At 36.3% G+C, this 16,536-nt stretch overlaps 1 long non-coding RNA gene across 1 annotated transcript; it reads left to right on the top strand.

Moving 5' to 3' along the window:
* Positions 1 to 4,741: 4,741 nt before the first annotated feature.
* Positions 4,742 to 14,515, top strand: LOC148118171 (uncharacterized). The gene is made up of 4 exons (XR_015736265.1): positions 4,742 to 5,192; positions 9,453 to 9,488; positions 12,631 to 12,679; positions 13,112 to 14,515. It is a non-coding gene; the product is annotated as an uncharacterized LOC148118171 (long non-coding RNA).
* The last annotated feature ends 2,021 nt before the right edge of the window (positions 14,516 to 16,536 follow it).

The following is a 16,536-nucleotide window of genomic DNA, read 5'->3' as shown; positions in this document are numbered from 1 at the left end:
AGGGGGCTGGGGGGTGGTGGTAAGGGTGGGAGTGGATGTCTGAAAGGGGAGATTGGGAGAGAGAACGAAGAAGGGAAAGACTGGAAAGAGCTTGGAGGAGTAGGAGGGTGGTGATGGAAGAATGGGGGATATAGGAGCAGGACAGAATATATCTACATTAAGGGAGCCATTTTAGGGTTGTCAAGAGACTTGACTCAAGTGGGAATCCCAGGTGTCCATGGGGATGTCCCCAGCTAGGTCCTTGGTCAGCAAAGGAAAGGGTGCCTGAACTGTCCTTGCCCCACTATCACACTGATGATTATTTCGAACACCACCATATAAACTTAATCTGACTGATGAGAGAAGGAGATAGAGAAAGAGACCCTCATCAGAGCAATGGACTGAGCTCCCAAGGTCCAGTTGAAGGGTAGGAAGGAGAAGATGAGAAGGAAGTCTTGACCATAAGCTCCACCAACTGAGGCAGTGTGCCTGTTCTAATGGGGGCTAACCAAATCCATCTGGACTGTGACTGAATGAGCATGGGATCAAATTGGATTCACTGTGGCTGACAATGGGGGCTGAATGAGAAGCCATTGATAAAGGCACTGGGACTTGTTTTTATTGCATGTTCTGGCTTTTTGAGACTCTAGTCTCTTTGGATGCACAGCTTCTTGGCCTGCATGTAGAGGGGAGGGCCTTGGATTACCCATTGGGCAGGGTTCCTTGCCCCCACACAAGCAGGGAGGGGGAGGAAGAAGGGTGAGTTGGGGAGAGGGAAGGGATTGGGAAGAGGGGGGAAGTGTATATTTTCAAATGGAAAAATAAAAAAATAACTTAAAACACATGAAGTGAAGGTATTCGAGAGCAAATTTTGGAAATCTTAAACTTAAAGGCCAATTAAAATTAAATAAAACAAAGAAACAATGAAAAATGCTTAGCATAATAATATCTCCTACTGAGGAGTCAAAAGAGGTATAAAAGACTCTAAAAGTAACACTCTTAGCAAAAAAGCAACTTAAAAATATTGGAGCCTCAAAATGAAAGGATGATTATTTTCTGTATAGTTGTATTGATAGGCATTTAAATTAGAAAAGATCAATGCTAAACTGGTTACACAAAATCACAACAGTTTTTATTCAGTAGTAATAACCATGTATATAATTGTATTACACAATGAAATATAATTATTTTATTATGTGGTAGGATTTATTTCATACTTTTAATATAAACATTGTTTTAAAGGAGGAAGAATGAGCATGAAATAACATATAGTACTCATGTATGAAATTCTAAATTATGTGAAGAAAGTATAAACATGCATGCATACAATTAGGCATAATCAATTTCAAACATGTAGATATACACAAAATTATATAAATATTAGAAAGTAATTAAGGTGCTTCATAGTCTATTAGGAGAGACATTGTAAAACTGAACTCCTTATACTATGCGGGGTATCAGATTTTCTCACTCAGATTCAAGTGGTGGTGTTATTACATTTGTTTATTGACCAAAGTCATGACAATAAGTCAAAACTAGAGATTCACAGACCATTTCAAAAATATGCTTACAACTGCCAAAATGGTGGAAAGCACCTGTTTTGATGTTCCTACATACTTTCATCACCATAGAATGTCAATACTTCAGATATTATTAGTAAATTAAATGGTATTTACCTACTTGTGCTCTAAATGAAGATTAATCCTGAAATTAGCATGACCAATATTCTGTACTCTCATTAGCTGCATACCTGAAAAAAGAAAAGAGTAAGAAGTCTTCAGATATATCTTTGTCATAATGGTGAAAATATCAAGAAATCAAGTAAATATTGTTATTAAGACTATATGATGGAAGGTGTAACTCAACCAGCTTTAATGGCTACAAATCTAAGTCTATGATGATGACAGACTTGCATTAAAATAATACATTATATTCTCCCAGACTCTACTGAAATAAAGATATATTCATATATCTGAGCATCATTTGACCCTCATCAAAGATTTACCTTTGTCCCTAGGTGGAAAACAGCATGATGATATGCAGGGAAGCTCTTTCTATAAAAAATAAGAGCCTGCGTGGTCCTATATTATGGAGTTTCAAAGCTTTAAAATCAACCTGAAAGTCTCGTACATGCATGTTTTACAGATGGCAGAAATATTGTAACGGATTGAAATGGAGGCTTTTGATTCCAAACTACCAAAGTTTTCCAGCTTCACAATTATTAGCAGACATACGCATTTAAAGTCTGAGATGAACATACAAGATAAGTGCATCACTTTTTTAAAGCATAAAACACAAGACACAGTAAAAAGTTATGTATTGTATTAATCATTTTCAAGGAAAGTATATAATACCTCGTTGCCATCATCAATAAACCCTGGATTTCCAAAAAGATCATGCTTTCTGATTTCCTTATTAGGAATGGGAAAAAGTGAGAATCGTGCACAAGAGTATTTATAAGCAAATACAGAAAGACTATGTTAATCAAAACATCAAATTTGAGACTGTGAGAACTTTAAAAGCAAGTCAACCTCCCTCAGGACCCAGCAATTCCACTCTTGGGAATATACCCAAGAGATGCCCTATCATACTACAAAAGTATTTGTTCAACTATGTTCATAGTTGCACTATTTGTAAGAGCCAGAACCTGGAAACAACCTAGGTGCCCCTCAATAGAAGAATGGTTAAAGAAGGTGTGGAACATATATACATTAGAGTTTTACTCAGCGGTAAAGAACAATGACATCTTTAATTTTGCATGCAAATGGATGGAAATTGAAAAGACTTTACTGAGTGAGGTAACCCAGACCCAAAAAGAGGAATATGGTATGTACTCACTCATAAGTGGATTCTAGCCATAGTTAAAGATCTTTTGGTCTATAATTAGTGATCCTAGAGAAGATAGATAAGAAGGTGAACCTGAAGAAAATTTATATAGTTATCCTCCTGGATAGTAGAACTAGGCAAGATTGCCAAGCAAAGTCGGGTGCATGGGGGGTGGGAGGGGTGGAAGTAAGGGAAGATGGTTAGGGTGAGGGGAGTGGGCAAGAATTGGGGATGGCTTGGGGGAATGGGTGGGGGGAGGGAGGAAGGATGGTTATGGGAGCAGGGAAGTTTATATCTCAACCAAGAGAGCCATTCTAGGGTTTGCAAGAGACTTGATTCTTGAGGGGTTCCCAGTAAAAATTAAATAAATAAATAAATAAATAAAAAGAAAAAAAAAAAAAGAAAAAGAAAATGCTTTACTGAGTCAGGTAAGCCAGACCCAAAAAGAGGAATAAGGTATGTATTCACTCATAAGTGGATTCTAGCCATAATTAAAGGTCTTTGAGCCTATTATTCGTGATCCTAGAGAAGCTAAATAAGAAGGTGAACCTGAAGAAAATTCAGGTAGTTTTCCTCCTGAAGATTGGAAATAGACAAGAGTTCCAGGTAACCAAGGGTGCATGGGGGGTTGGGAGGGTAGTTGGAAGGGTAGGAGGTTAGAGAGAAAGGAGCAGGGGAGGAATGGGAAATGCTCGGGGGACTGGGAGGGGGGGAGGGAGGAAGGATAGATATGGGCTCAGGGAAGAATATATCTCAACTATGGAAGTCAGTTTAGGGTTTACTAGAGACTTGACTGTAAATGGGATCCCAGGTCCAAGGAGAGATCCCCAGATTGTTCTCTGGACAGAGGAGAGGGTGCCTCAACTGGCCTTGGCTCATAACCATACTGATGAATATTTTGCTTATCCCCATAGATCCTTCATCTGGCAATAGATGGAGATAGAGATGGGGTCCCACGTTGGAACACTGGACTTAACTCCCTAGGTCCAACCGAGAAGCAGAAGGAAAAAGAACGTGAGCAGGGAGGGCAAGATCAGAGGGAACCTTCATCTGGCGATGGATGGCGATGCAGACGGAGACCCACATTGGAACACCAGACTGAGCCCCCCAAGGTCCAAAGGAGGAGCAGAAGGAGGAAGAACATGAAAAAGCAAATCAGAACCACAAGGGGAGCGATCACCCACTGATACAAGGCGACTGATCTAATCAGAGTTCACCAAGGCCAGTTGACTGGGACTGAAGGAGCGCTTGATCCAACCAGATTCTCTGGAGGAGGCTGGATTCTCTGAATGTGGCTGGCCCGAAGTCTTTCTAAAAAGCCATTGACAATGACTCTGGGACTTGTTTCCTCTGCATATTCTGGATTTTTGGGGATCCAGTCTGATTAGATACTCACCTCCCTGGTCCTGGAGGGAACAGGGAGGAACTTGAACTACCCACAGGGCAGGAAACCCTGACTGCTCTTAGGGATGGAGAGGGAAGAGAATAGGGAGTGGGGGGAGTGGGAGGGTGTTGGGAGGAGGGGCGAAAATGGAAACTTTTATATTTTAATAAACTTTGAAAAAAATAAAAAGAAAGAAAGAAAGAAAGAACAAAAGCAATAGGATGATATGAAGTAGGTTCCTCTTGTATACCTTATTCTAATTCAGAGACTTTATTGACAGGTAGCGTAGTGCTTTCATATGTTACTCTATAATATTTTCAATGATTCTCTTTTCATGAAAAAAATCTATGCCATACCAATTTTTACAATAATCCTGAGAAAAGAGGAAAGAGTATGACTCCCCTTGACACTGTCACATACTAAAACCTTAAGCTAATTAATTTTTTGCAGATACCAGTGTTCAAGACAGAGATAATAGTGCCACGAGATTAAAGAGAAGTAGAGGTTTCAGAAACAGGGATGGACAGGATTCACAGACCATTACAGGTGACACCAAACTGTAATACTGGGAATGGGCCAGTACCTGATTGATAATTACCCTGGGATTTATCTCATATACTTGTCAAGAGCAGTCTGCCATGTCTGGACCAATGTACATTCAGATTTCAGTTATAAATATTTGCAGCTGTAGCTGGCATATAGCCAGACCCTGACTAGGAATGACCCACTATGCTGACGATATTATAAGCTCTCCTTGCCTCTGACTGAAGGACTGTGTGAATTCAAATTTCCCCTGAACAATGAGCAGAATGATCTCAATTCCACCAATAGGAACAAAGCCTGTGGTAACCATGGAGATCTGCATCAGAGCTGCTGACTCATTTCTCCCTCCCATCTCAATGTTTGCTGCGACAGAAAAATATGAAAGTGAAGGTAGACGGCAGGAAATAATGCAGTTTACCTAGGACCAGAATCCAAATATCAAAAGGGAAATCATTGTGAGGTAAGTAGGAGGGGAACATATCTGATTTCTTGGGTCTGTATCCTGCATGTCTACCTGAAATTTTCCATTCCTCCCTGCGGGTGGTTGATTGTGATACTGTGCTACTGATTGCCGCTTCCTGGGATCGCATTCAGAAATGCCATGTCATAATTCCTAAACATTTATTGGGGAAGCTTACACTTGAAATTTTCAGGTTCCCAGGTGCCTGAGGCTATTTGCCAAGTTAGCAATGATCTTATTGAGGCCTCCGATGTCGCCTAAGATCAGTACATCCCAGTATTGTCATGTATAGACTTTCTAAGAAAATCATCATTTCAGAAAATACATAATCTAAAACGAACCTAGGAATCACAGATTTTACGGCTGAATCAGTGGCTTCAGACTAGAGCACATTTCCTACACGGCGAACAGAAATGGTTGACTCTTCTCACAAATTCCTGTGTTTCCTATGGCTTCTGTATCCTGCAGGTCTGTGGGGCACATTTTCATCTCTGATGTTCTTTACGAGGAGGCCTTGACTAAAGTCCAGCTTTTAGCAGGACTTTAGTCAAAGCCCCACTGGCAAAATCCCTCAGTGTAGACCTTTTTATGCCATGTAGGAACCAATATGAAGAGAGATCTCTAATCAAGGACCGGAAAGCACAGGACTGAATTTAACTTGATGATCTCATCCATAACTGATGTGTCATCTGTGTCTCCATCTTTAGCGTGTATTGTGAAAAGAAGCCAAGCAATTGACAGGGGAACACAGGATGAAATGTAATTTACCCTGTATTTTGCTTACAGTTAACAGCAGATAAAACTTGGCAAAATGTGACATGTTGAGTGAGCTGACAGCTGCTTTTGCCTCGAATCTACCTATATACATGGAAACCTCCTTTCCTGTCTGGAGATTTTTGATTGTGAATCTGTCCTGCCCAGTGTATTTGGCTTCTGATTCTTTTTGATTTTTTTCTGTTTTTACGTGTGTTTTTTTTAATGCAGTCAAATTATAATTAAATTTGTTACATATAATAAGATATTTCATATTTTATACAAATAAGAAATGCAAGTATAATTTCTCATGTTGTTTAGTTATAGGGCAAAATATATTTAAGTTGATCAGAGTGCTGTACACGTAAGTGGGTGGATTGTAGAATGAAATGTACATTTGAAACCCTCACCCTTATAGACCCAACTGTAATATAGTCGCCCATAGTGTCTTAATGATAAAGAAATGAATTCAGTTTAATTGATTTCTGGAAAAAATTAAATATTTTAAAATTGTTAACATTTGTATTTGCTTGTTTTAATGCTTAAAGTTATTTCCACATTTGCCTTTGCATGAAGCTGACTTCATAATTCGGTTTCTTACATGCAATCGATATACATAAATGTTGTCTAAATAATAATTCGTAATCATTTATTTAAAAACAAGTAGATTAAAATATTAGAACCATAATCACAATTAAAACTGGAACACACACATATGCATATATATATATATATTTAATATGGTAAGAGAATTTATTTAATGAAGTTTGATGTCCACCAATTTCAAGCCATCCATTGTAATATAGCCCATTTCATGGCCAGCCACTCTGAAAATAACTGTAACTTTTCTTTTCAATTAGTTAAATTCGTTAAATAGCCCCTTTAATGAGGATTCAGCTTCATATGTCCCGCCATTAGGCATACTAGGATTTCTGAGCACTGGATTAATAATGCGTTTAGTTTCAGTTTTTGAAATTTCATTGGAGAAGTGTTTTTTTTTACATTAATCAAATGCTGGTTTCATGCAGATGTTTATTGGAGCTAGAATATCTGAGATTAGATTTCTCCTCTGACAGTAATAGGTGCTATTCTTGCCTAGCTGGCAATGAATATGCAGAAATCTTACAATACTGTCAGGTAGAAAATATGAAAGTAAAAGTGGATGAGAAGAAAAAAAAATCAGTTTACCTCAGACCAGACTCCAATCATCAAAGGGGAAACCACTGAGAGGTAATCAGGAGATGGTCATATATCCCACTTCTTGGGTCTGTATCCTGCCTATCTTCCTGAAATCCATCATTTCTGCCTGCGGATTGCTCGTTATTATTCTTCGCTGACAATTGTAGCTTACGGGTATCACATTCAGAAATGCTGTGACATCTTCCCTAAACACACTGATTGTGGAAACTGCCACTTGAGATTTTCAGAATCAGGGATGCTTGAAGCTATTCTGTAACATAGCAATTATTATAGTGGGTCTTCCAATGGCGCATGCGTTCAGTACATTTCCATTTTCTGCCCGGTATTGACTCCCATAGTAAAATTTGATTACAGGAAATGCATAATCAAAGGCTAATCAAGAAATCACAGATATTAAGGCTGAAGCAGTGGCTTCATACATTGAAGCACAATCCCTTACTGCAAACAGGAACAGGTGGTTCGTATCAGAAGCAGGGGGAATCTCAGAAATTCTTTGCTTTTACGAGGTATCTATTGCTTCTGTCTCCTGCAGGTCTCAGCAACAGATTTTGTTCTCTGAGTTTGTTTATAGCCAATCTCCTGTCTAAATTTCAGCTAAAAGCTGGATTTTAGCCAGGAGCCTGGCTGGCAAAATCCCTCAGTGCAGACCTTTTTATGTCATCTAGGAACCAATAAGAAGAGAGATCTCAAACGAAGGACTGTAAAGCACAGAACTGCATTTAACATGGTGATCTCATTCAGAGCTGATGTGTCATCTGTGTCTCCCTCCTCCCTATGCATAGTTAAAAGAAGCAGAGCCATTTATAAGAAAACACAGGATAAAATGTATTTTCCCTTTGATTTGCCTCCAGTTAACAACCGACAAACCTGGCTCATTATGACTGGTTGCCACAGCAACAATGCAGGTGCTTTTTCCTAGATTTCAGCTGTATATATGAAAGCCTCCATTTATATCTTTGGTTTGTAATTGCGCCTTTGCAATATCAAGTCCATCTGGCTTTGATTCTCTGTGATCTGTTTTTGTCGGTTTTTATGTGTGTTTGTTTATGCTGTTGAATTATACTTAATTATGTTACATATAATAGACGTAATAGGGTGGATATGGGAGCAGGGAAATAAATATATTAATTAAGGGAGCCATTTTAGGGTTTGCAAGAGAATTTATTCTTGAGGGGTTCCCAGGACCAAAGAGAGGTCCCCAGATGGTTCCTTGGGCAGCAGAGGAGAGGGTGTCTGAACTGGGCTTGTCCCATAGACACTGATGAATGTCTTGCATATCACCATAGAAACTTCATCTGGTGATGGAGATAGAGACAGAGTACCACATTGGAGCACTGGACTGAGCTCCCAAGGTCCAGATAAGGAACCGAAGGAGGGAGAAAATGAGCAAGGAAGTCAGGACCACGAGGGGTGCTTCCACCCACTGAGACGGTGGGATTGATCTAAGGGGAGCTTACTAAGGCCAGCTGGACTGAGAGTGATGGAACATGTGATCAAACTGGACACTCTGAATGTGGCTGGCAATGAAGGCTGACTGAGAATCCAAGGACAATGGCACTGGGTTTTGATTCCACCGCTTGGACTGACTTTGTGGGAGTCTGGTTTGTTTAGATGCTAACCTTTATAGACCTGGATGGAGGTGGGAGGACCTTGGACTTCTCACAGGGCTGGGAACCCTGACTGCTCTTCAGATTAGAGAGGGAGGGGAAAGGGGGAAGTGGAGGGAAAAGGGAGGCAGGGAAGAGGTGGAAATTTTTAATAAATAAATGAATAAATTAATTATTTAATGAAAATATAAGTCATTTTCATATTTTGAATTCATAATATTCCTCAGAATACAGTAGAACATTCTCTGGATTTTGTAATGAAACAATTACATACGCAAATTTACACAATTTAAATGCAATAATACAAGTATACATATACATAAATATAAATCAGTTACTATTTGTATGTGTTAGTATAATAGCAGGCCACAGCCTTGAAATGTGACACATGTGGTATGAAAACAGGCAAAAAAATCTTAGCGATTCCTTCATTCACTGTATATGCTCCATGTCCTGGTAAAATATGATAATGTTAGTATACCAGATTTTTTTACACGTATATATTATAAATAGATCCAGTTGTTAATATTTCAAATTACCAGTTTATGGACAGAGCCTTCAATGAGTCTGTTACTTTTTTGAACCTAAAAGCAGAATATAACATAAGGGTTATTATTTGGAGTAAACAAAGATGTTTTTATATAAAACTCACTTCTCTACAAATTCCTTTCCTCTGATTCTATTTTTTGCATTTTTACAGATTCTACAATTTTTGTCTGCCTCCTGAAATTAAACGGTAGGATCACTACAATGTCTTTGATGTTCTTATATAATCCACACATATAACAAATAAGAGCAACATTCAGAAGTCTCCCACACAAAAATACATAGAAGGAAATAAAATGAAGTTTTACTGTTTATCTTAAAAATAAAGTATTTAAATAACTGTTTACACTGTTAGGATCTGAATGTCAGTCTCTTAAACCATGCTTATAGCTATAATTTCTACTTATACTCATCCTAAACTATTACTGTCAAAACCACAACTAACAAGAGTACAACATATCAAGGTTAAATGTGTGATTTTCCAGTGACTTCAAATGTCATAATTTGTCAAAATTTAGCTCTTTGAGGGTATTACCGGTTTCATATACATAGACATGTCTAAATTTTTGCACTTATATTTTTTTTAAATGCAGATATATAATTGACAAAGGGAAAAATTAGCCAAATGCAGCAATCGAGCCTACTCCATATTGTTAGGGAGATAATGATAAAAAATAATCATAAACTTCCTCTGCAACTTTTCTTAGGAATATAATTTCTAACTCAGTCCTAAATATCTATCCTTAGACCTATAAGACACTTGCACAAAAAAAACAGATAAAGTTAAAGTATTAAGAACAAAACTTTAGAAATCTTAAATGCCTATTAAAATTAAATGAAAGCAAAGAAACAATGAAAAATGCTTAGCACAATGACATCCCTCATTGAAATGTCAAAAGAGATGGAAAACTCTCTAAATTAACAAAATTCCCAGAAAAGCCACTGACAAATGTTGGAGGCTAAGAAGAAAGGATCATTTTCTACTGTATAGTAATATTGATAGGCTTTTTTTATTAGAAAGGTCAGTGTTAAATTAGTTATATAAAATCAAAACAGTGAGTATTCAGTATGGAATTTTGATCTGTACAATCATATCTACACAATAAAAAATAATAATTTTTATGTGGAGAGTTACTGCTCCCTGATTCAGTTTCGCACATCTGTGGTGCTTGGCTTCTCATGCTGCTCTGATCTGTCAAATACTAACTCTCCAAGTGTTTAGGCTTCATTGTTCCCATGTCCTGAATATTCTGACTTTTCTTCTTGTTGCTATTAGAGACTTTATTCCTGACCCTAGTTATTATCTAGTATGTTGCCTATTTAACTATGTACACGAGGAGAATTTCCTCCTTTCCCTTATCCTTTATTTACCTGGATTTTTTCCCTTGAATAAAGAAGACTTGATCAGAATCCTGTCTTGTCTCCATCTCCTGTGTCTCTTGTCCCATCTCATTCTCACTTCTCCTCTGGGGACGCATTGACTGAAGGTGTGTCAGGGTAAATTGGTGCCCATCGTTTGGCTGGAACACGGGATTCAGTGAAGAAGCTGTTCAGAGACACACATATAAAGTGAAGAATAAGTAAGAGGAAGAGAAGCACAGGAACCTGGTGTTTGTTCTAAAACTCGGTAAGCAGAACACCGATCACGGGACAATAACTTAGCATGAAATGAGACATGCATTCAAGACATGGGGTGGGGGTAAATATTAAAATTAAAAGTTAAGGTTTTTTGAGTACATAAAAGATGTTTATAGATGAGAAAAATTGATGGAGAGTTAGAGAGGCTCATAAAGATTACTATTAAGCTTTTGGGCCAAGAAATTTCAATATAACTGTCTATTTTATTAGAATCAATAAATTTTAATTTTAGAGGCATTATTATTTTATAGCTGACAATGTTATGTGGATAGAAGAGAAAGTATTATTAAAAGATAAGGTATAGAAAATGAATAAAAAGGAGCCTAAATATTTGCAATGGCAAATATGGGTTTTTAAATTTGAGAAGGCTCAAATTAATACAGCCAGCAACAATCCTGTGCTAAGGGAAATTATTTTTCCTGTGTTAACAGGCAAGTGGAGCTTGTAATAACCCTAATCATCAGGCTAATACCCCAGCTGAAATACATAAATTACTGAGAGAAATAGGCATAGAAGCATTGGAGCATCTTTGCCGCATGGGAGAGAACTATGGTTGTTGGATTATAGTCATCCAGAAATCTAATGAGCCTTATATATTGAATTCCTAGCTCGGCTAAAACAAACAGTAGAAAGAACTCTAATTGGAGAAGAAGCAAGGAAATAACTTCTTAAAATGCCAAGCATATAAAAATGCCAATGTGTGTTATAGTGAGCTAAGCTATCAGTTTAGGAAACAGGAAATATTAATAATTATAGGAATGAATGAAAAGGCATTACATCTGAAAGTAGAAAACTGCAATTGGGTGTTGAAACTATGACCACCATTTATTATAATCTGCAAAAAGAAAATAAAAATTTAAAAGATTTAAAATGTTTGGAAATGGACAAATCAGTTTCTTACCAAAGAAGCTAAGGTAAAATTAAGGTTAGTTAAAGAGGATATTCAAAATGCCTTTTGAATAGTTTATAAACTCTGATCACATGCAAAATGTCTAGAGATCTGACATTTAAAAATTTGGAAATGCTCTAAGGGATCATTGGTAACTTTTTCCTATTTTCAAGAGGAACGTGGACATTTACATACTAATGCTAATCATCCATATGTTCAATAGAAAATTCCATTTTGAGAAGCAAATCATACTTTAAAGTTCATTACATTTTAATACAGAAAATTGAAATTTTAAAAAGGAAGATTTTTGTATGAAAATAATGTGAGATATTTGGAAGCATTAGGGTAAATTTACATTAATTCATATTAAATTTCTCAAATCTGCCCCAAAGGGATATTCTCACTAGGGTAGAGAAATATTTTGCTTATACTTCAAATGTTCAACTAGCAGAAAAATTGCCAAGATGCTGAATAGCATTCTGCATTGCTAATGGAGAAAGGGAGATGGTATCGCAATCTCTCTCTACAGGATGAGTAACAATTATGGATCCTGAAGAAGACATTCCAATATAGGCCATGGTAAAATTATATTCATGGAAGCTAAATTGACAACATTGGTCTTCACCACGATCACAAACTTGGGGTCAGGTGAAATCTCTTGTGCCCTATGGTCAGATTATTGTCCAGCAGTACAAAAGATGGGTTACAGCCGAAAATTGTTTTCTGACTGTATGTGCTCTGTTAATGTCTCTTCTGTTCAGGGATCGGGTATAAGTTATTGTGTTTATATCCCTTGTACACCTAGGTTAAAGCCTCTCTTTTGGTGAGATACGGATGTTTTAGTGTATAGTACTGTAAGTATCCTCTCTCCTCCTTGAAATGACTTGACTTATCTGAATAAATTTGATGGGACATCTTATAATACTACTTATAAGGATGATAGAAAGCCAATAAGCTTTGGAAATTGTCCTTGTTTATCAGTGAGATTACATTATTACAACCTGGTATTAAAATAGGCATATCTCATACTTGTCTTCAAAGACTTTCAGCATGGTTCATTAATAGACCTGGGAAAATATTATTGAAAATTACAAATTATCATATCCTGTATGTCCAGATAATACGTATCATGGTTTAAAATATCAGCCATTAATTTGGTAGACTTGTTTGAGAAAATTTGGCAAAATAGTTCAAAATAAATAGATCCATTGGGGAGCATATGGTCAATTTATTAACACTTGTTCTGAATGGAATATTATCACTTGTAATTTGCTTAATACTACCAGGTTGAATTGAGCCGAGAATGAAATGATAACTGGAAGACATCTTCTGGCACGGGGAGATAGAGGAATCAGTGATAATCGCATTGCCTTACTCACAGCTCCTACTGCAATTCAGAAGATTGTTCCTGCCTTAATACATGTTCAGCATTTAAATGACTCATTTTTTGCAACAGTAGTATCTACTACTACTTACAAATTTCCCTTATTTGGAAGTACTAATATTACTGATTGTTTGCCAATACGACATGTATTTTTTTTTGGAAGAATTAATTCTACAACTGCAATTGATTGTTATGATTGTCAATTGCATTTATATATTACTATCTCTGATGAGTTTAAGCATCCTATTCAATCTCTTATGATATTACAACAGCATACACGTATTTGGCTGCCTTTTACTTGGGTCATTCTTGGGCTCCAAATTCTCTGGCTAATATTGTAAAATTCTTCAAAAAGATATTGAAAAGAATAAAGCACATGTTCAGTATAGTAATAGCTGTAATTCTTAATTTTATTTCTGTTGTTGCTTCTGCTTCTGTGGTTGGTTTTGCTTTACATATGTCCTTGCAGACAAAACACTTTGTAGAGCAATGACATAAAGACTCTCATGTACTCTGGATAGAGAAAGCTCAAGTAGGTGCTCGGCTTCAGACAGAGATTGATGTATTTAAGAAAACAATGGGATCTATCTATCTTGACAAGAACAAATTTCCTTGCATTGTGATTGGAAATCAACCATTTTTTGCATTACTGATTTGTTTTACAATGATTCTTTACATAATTGGAAGGTTATTCAAGCTTATCTTTTGGACAATATCTCTACTCAATCTCACATTGATCACTCACGTGATGATATAGGATTTACATTTGGTAAATCATATCCTAATTTCGATGCCTCCTCCATTGCACAAATTTTTGCTGACAAATTTACATATCCTAAAAGAATTTTAGAAAGTATTCTTCATATCTCCAGTTGTATGCTTATTGTAATCATTTTAATGTTTCTTTTATTCTTGATTATATATGAGTATTTTATTCAACCAATAAATATGCAAAAATTTACATATTTTATGGTTAAAACATCTTTTGGCATCAAATAAAAATGGGGAAGGAGAAAGTTCAGGGAACACAATTGGCCTAGAGTACAGGATCATCCTGAGACAGATGTGATGAAGTAGGGAAACAGTTGTCTGTCTAATACTAACTCTGCAAGGAGTTATTGATCCATTGTTCCCATGTTCTGAACATTGTGTCTGTTCTTTATGTTGAATTAGGGATTTTTAAGCCTGAAAATTAGATCATGGTTAGGTTGCCAATGTGTTGCTTAGTTACTCATGTTCACAAGAAGAATTTTCTCCTTTCCCTTACCCTATATTATTCCCTGGAATAAACAAGACTTGATCAAAATCCTGTCTTGTCTCCAATGCCTGTGTCTCTTGTCGCATCCCATTCTCACTAACCCCTATAGGGTCTCATTTGATTTACCTGAGGGGAAGTGCAAAATTTGTTATACTGTAGGGCTTATTCTGATAATTTTAGTATAGATATATTTTCAAAGAAAAAACAGAATTGAGTGTAAAATAACATAAATACAGTACTCATGTATAAAATTCTAAACTACATTAAGAAAGTAAACACATACATGCATATGTATGTATAAATATAATTATGCATAATCAGTCTCATACATGTGCATATACATAAACTTATATAAACATTAGAAAGTAATATAGGCTTCATAGTATATTAGGAGAGACATTGTCAAACTGAACTTCTTATACTCTGAGGCATATCAGCTATTTCTCACTCAGATCAAAATAGTGTGTCATTATATTTGTTTATTGGGTGAAGTCATGGCTATAGGTACACAACTAGACATTCACAGACCATTTCAAACATATGCTTATAATGATAATACAGTGGAAAGAACTTTCTTTGGAAATTTCTACATACATCGATCAGTATAGAATGTTAATACATTTCCTATTATGAGTAATTTAAATCACATTGACTCTTTGTTCTATGATTGCAGATTAACCCTCCTATTAGCTACATGACAAAAATAGAAAATAGTAAGAAGTCAGAAGTATTTTCATCATAAAAGTCAAAAAATCAGGACAGAAATCAAGTAAATATTGCTATTAAGATGATGTGATGGAAAGAATAACTCAAATAGCCTTAATGGCTAGGAATCTATGACAGACTTTTATAATAATAATATATTTTATTTTTCCATCATCTAATTCAATATTGATATGCTCATATATCTGAGAATCATTTGACCCTCATAAGAGATGTTCTTTCATACTAGTAGGAAAATAGCATACGCAGGGAAGATTTTTCTATAGAAAATAAAATGCTATGTAGTACTATGTTTTGAGGTTTCATGTCTGTAAACCTACTTGAAAGCTTCATACACTTATATTTTAAGGATGGCAGAAATATTGTGACAGATTCAAGTGGAGGGTTTTGATTCTAAAGTACCAAGGTTTTCCAGTCTCAACATTACTAGCAGACATACAGGTTTAGAGTCTGAGATGAATTTACAAGATAATATATCCACTTTTTCAAAGCATATAAAAACAAGACACACAATAACAAAGAAATCTATTCTGTTAATTATTTTTAATTGAAGTATGTAATACTAGCACCCATCATCAATAAGCTCTTGATTTCCCCAAAAGTTTATGCTGTCTGATTTCCTAATTAGGAATGGACCTAAATTATGAAAATATCATGTACATGAGAATTTATATGGAAAAACAAAAAGACTTGTTCAGCCAAAGCAGGATATTTGAGCGTGTGAGAACCTGAAATGCAAAAGGATGGTAAGAAATATGTTTCCTCTTCTTTTCCTTATTCTAAATTCATAGTCTTTGGTGACTGATACAGAAGTGCTTACAGATTTTACTACATAACATTTTCAATGAGTCTAAGTTTTTACATAAAAAACCCTGCAATGCCATACCCATTTTCACAATGAAACTCCATAAATAGAGTAAAGGGCATGACTCCTCATGACACTGTCGGATACTGAAACCAGAATTGATATATTTTCTTGCAGATACTGAAGTGTTTCAAAACAGAGAAAGTGGTACCACAAGTTCAAAGAGAAGGAGAATTTTCATAAACAGAGATAGACATGATGCACATTCAATAACAAGTGACTCAGAACGTAAAAGCAGGAATAAACCATTACCTGACTGCGAATATCCCTGGCCTTTTTCTCATAAATATGTCAAGAGCAGTATGCCGGGTCTGGGCCCTGCACATTCAGGGTTCAGGTAAAAACATTTGGAGCAGAGAACTAGCAAATTCCCAGAGGCTGACTTGGAAGTGCATGGCAATATTGTTATCTCTCCTTGTTTCTGACTGAAGGAGTGCGTGCCTTCAATTTTTTCCCTGAACAATGAGGAGAGTGATCTCAA

Source organism: Myodes glareolus, chromosome 24 (assembly GCF_982192425.1).
Source record: "Myodes glareolus chromosome 24, mMyoGla1.1, whole genome shotgun sequence".
NCBI lineage: Eukaryota > Metazoa > Chordata > Mammalia > Rodentia > Cricetidae > Myodes > Myodes glareolus.
Note: the sequence above shows the minus strand (reverse complement) of the source record. Positions and strands in the feature narration are given on the sequence as shown.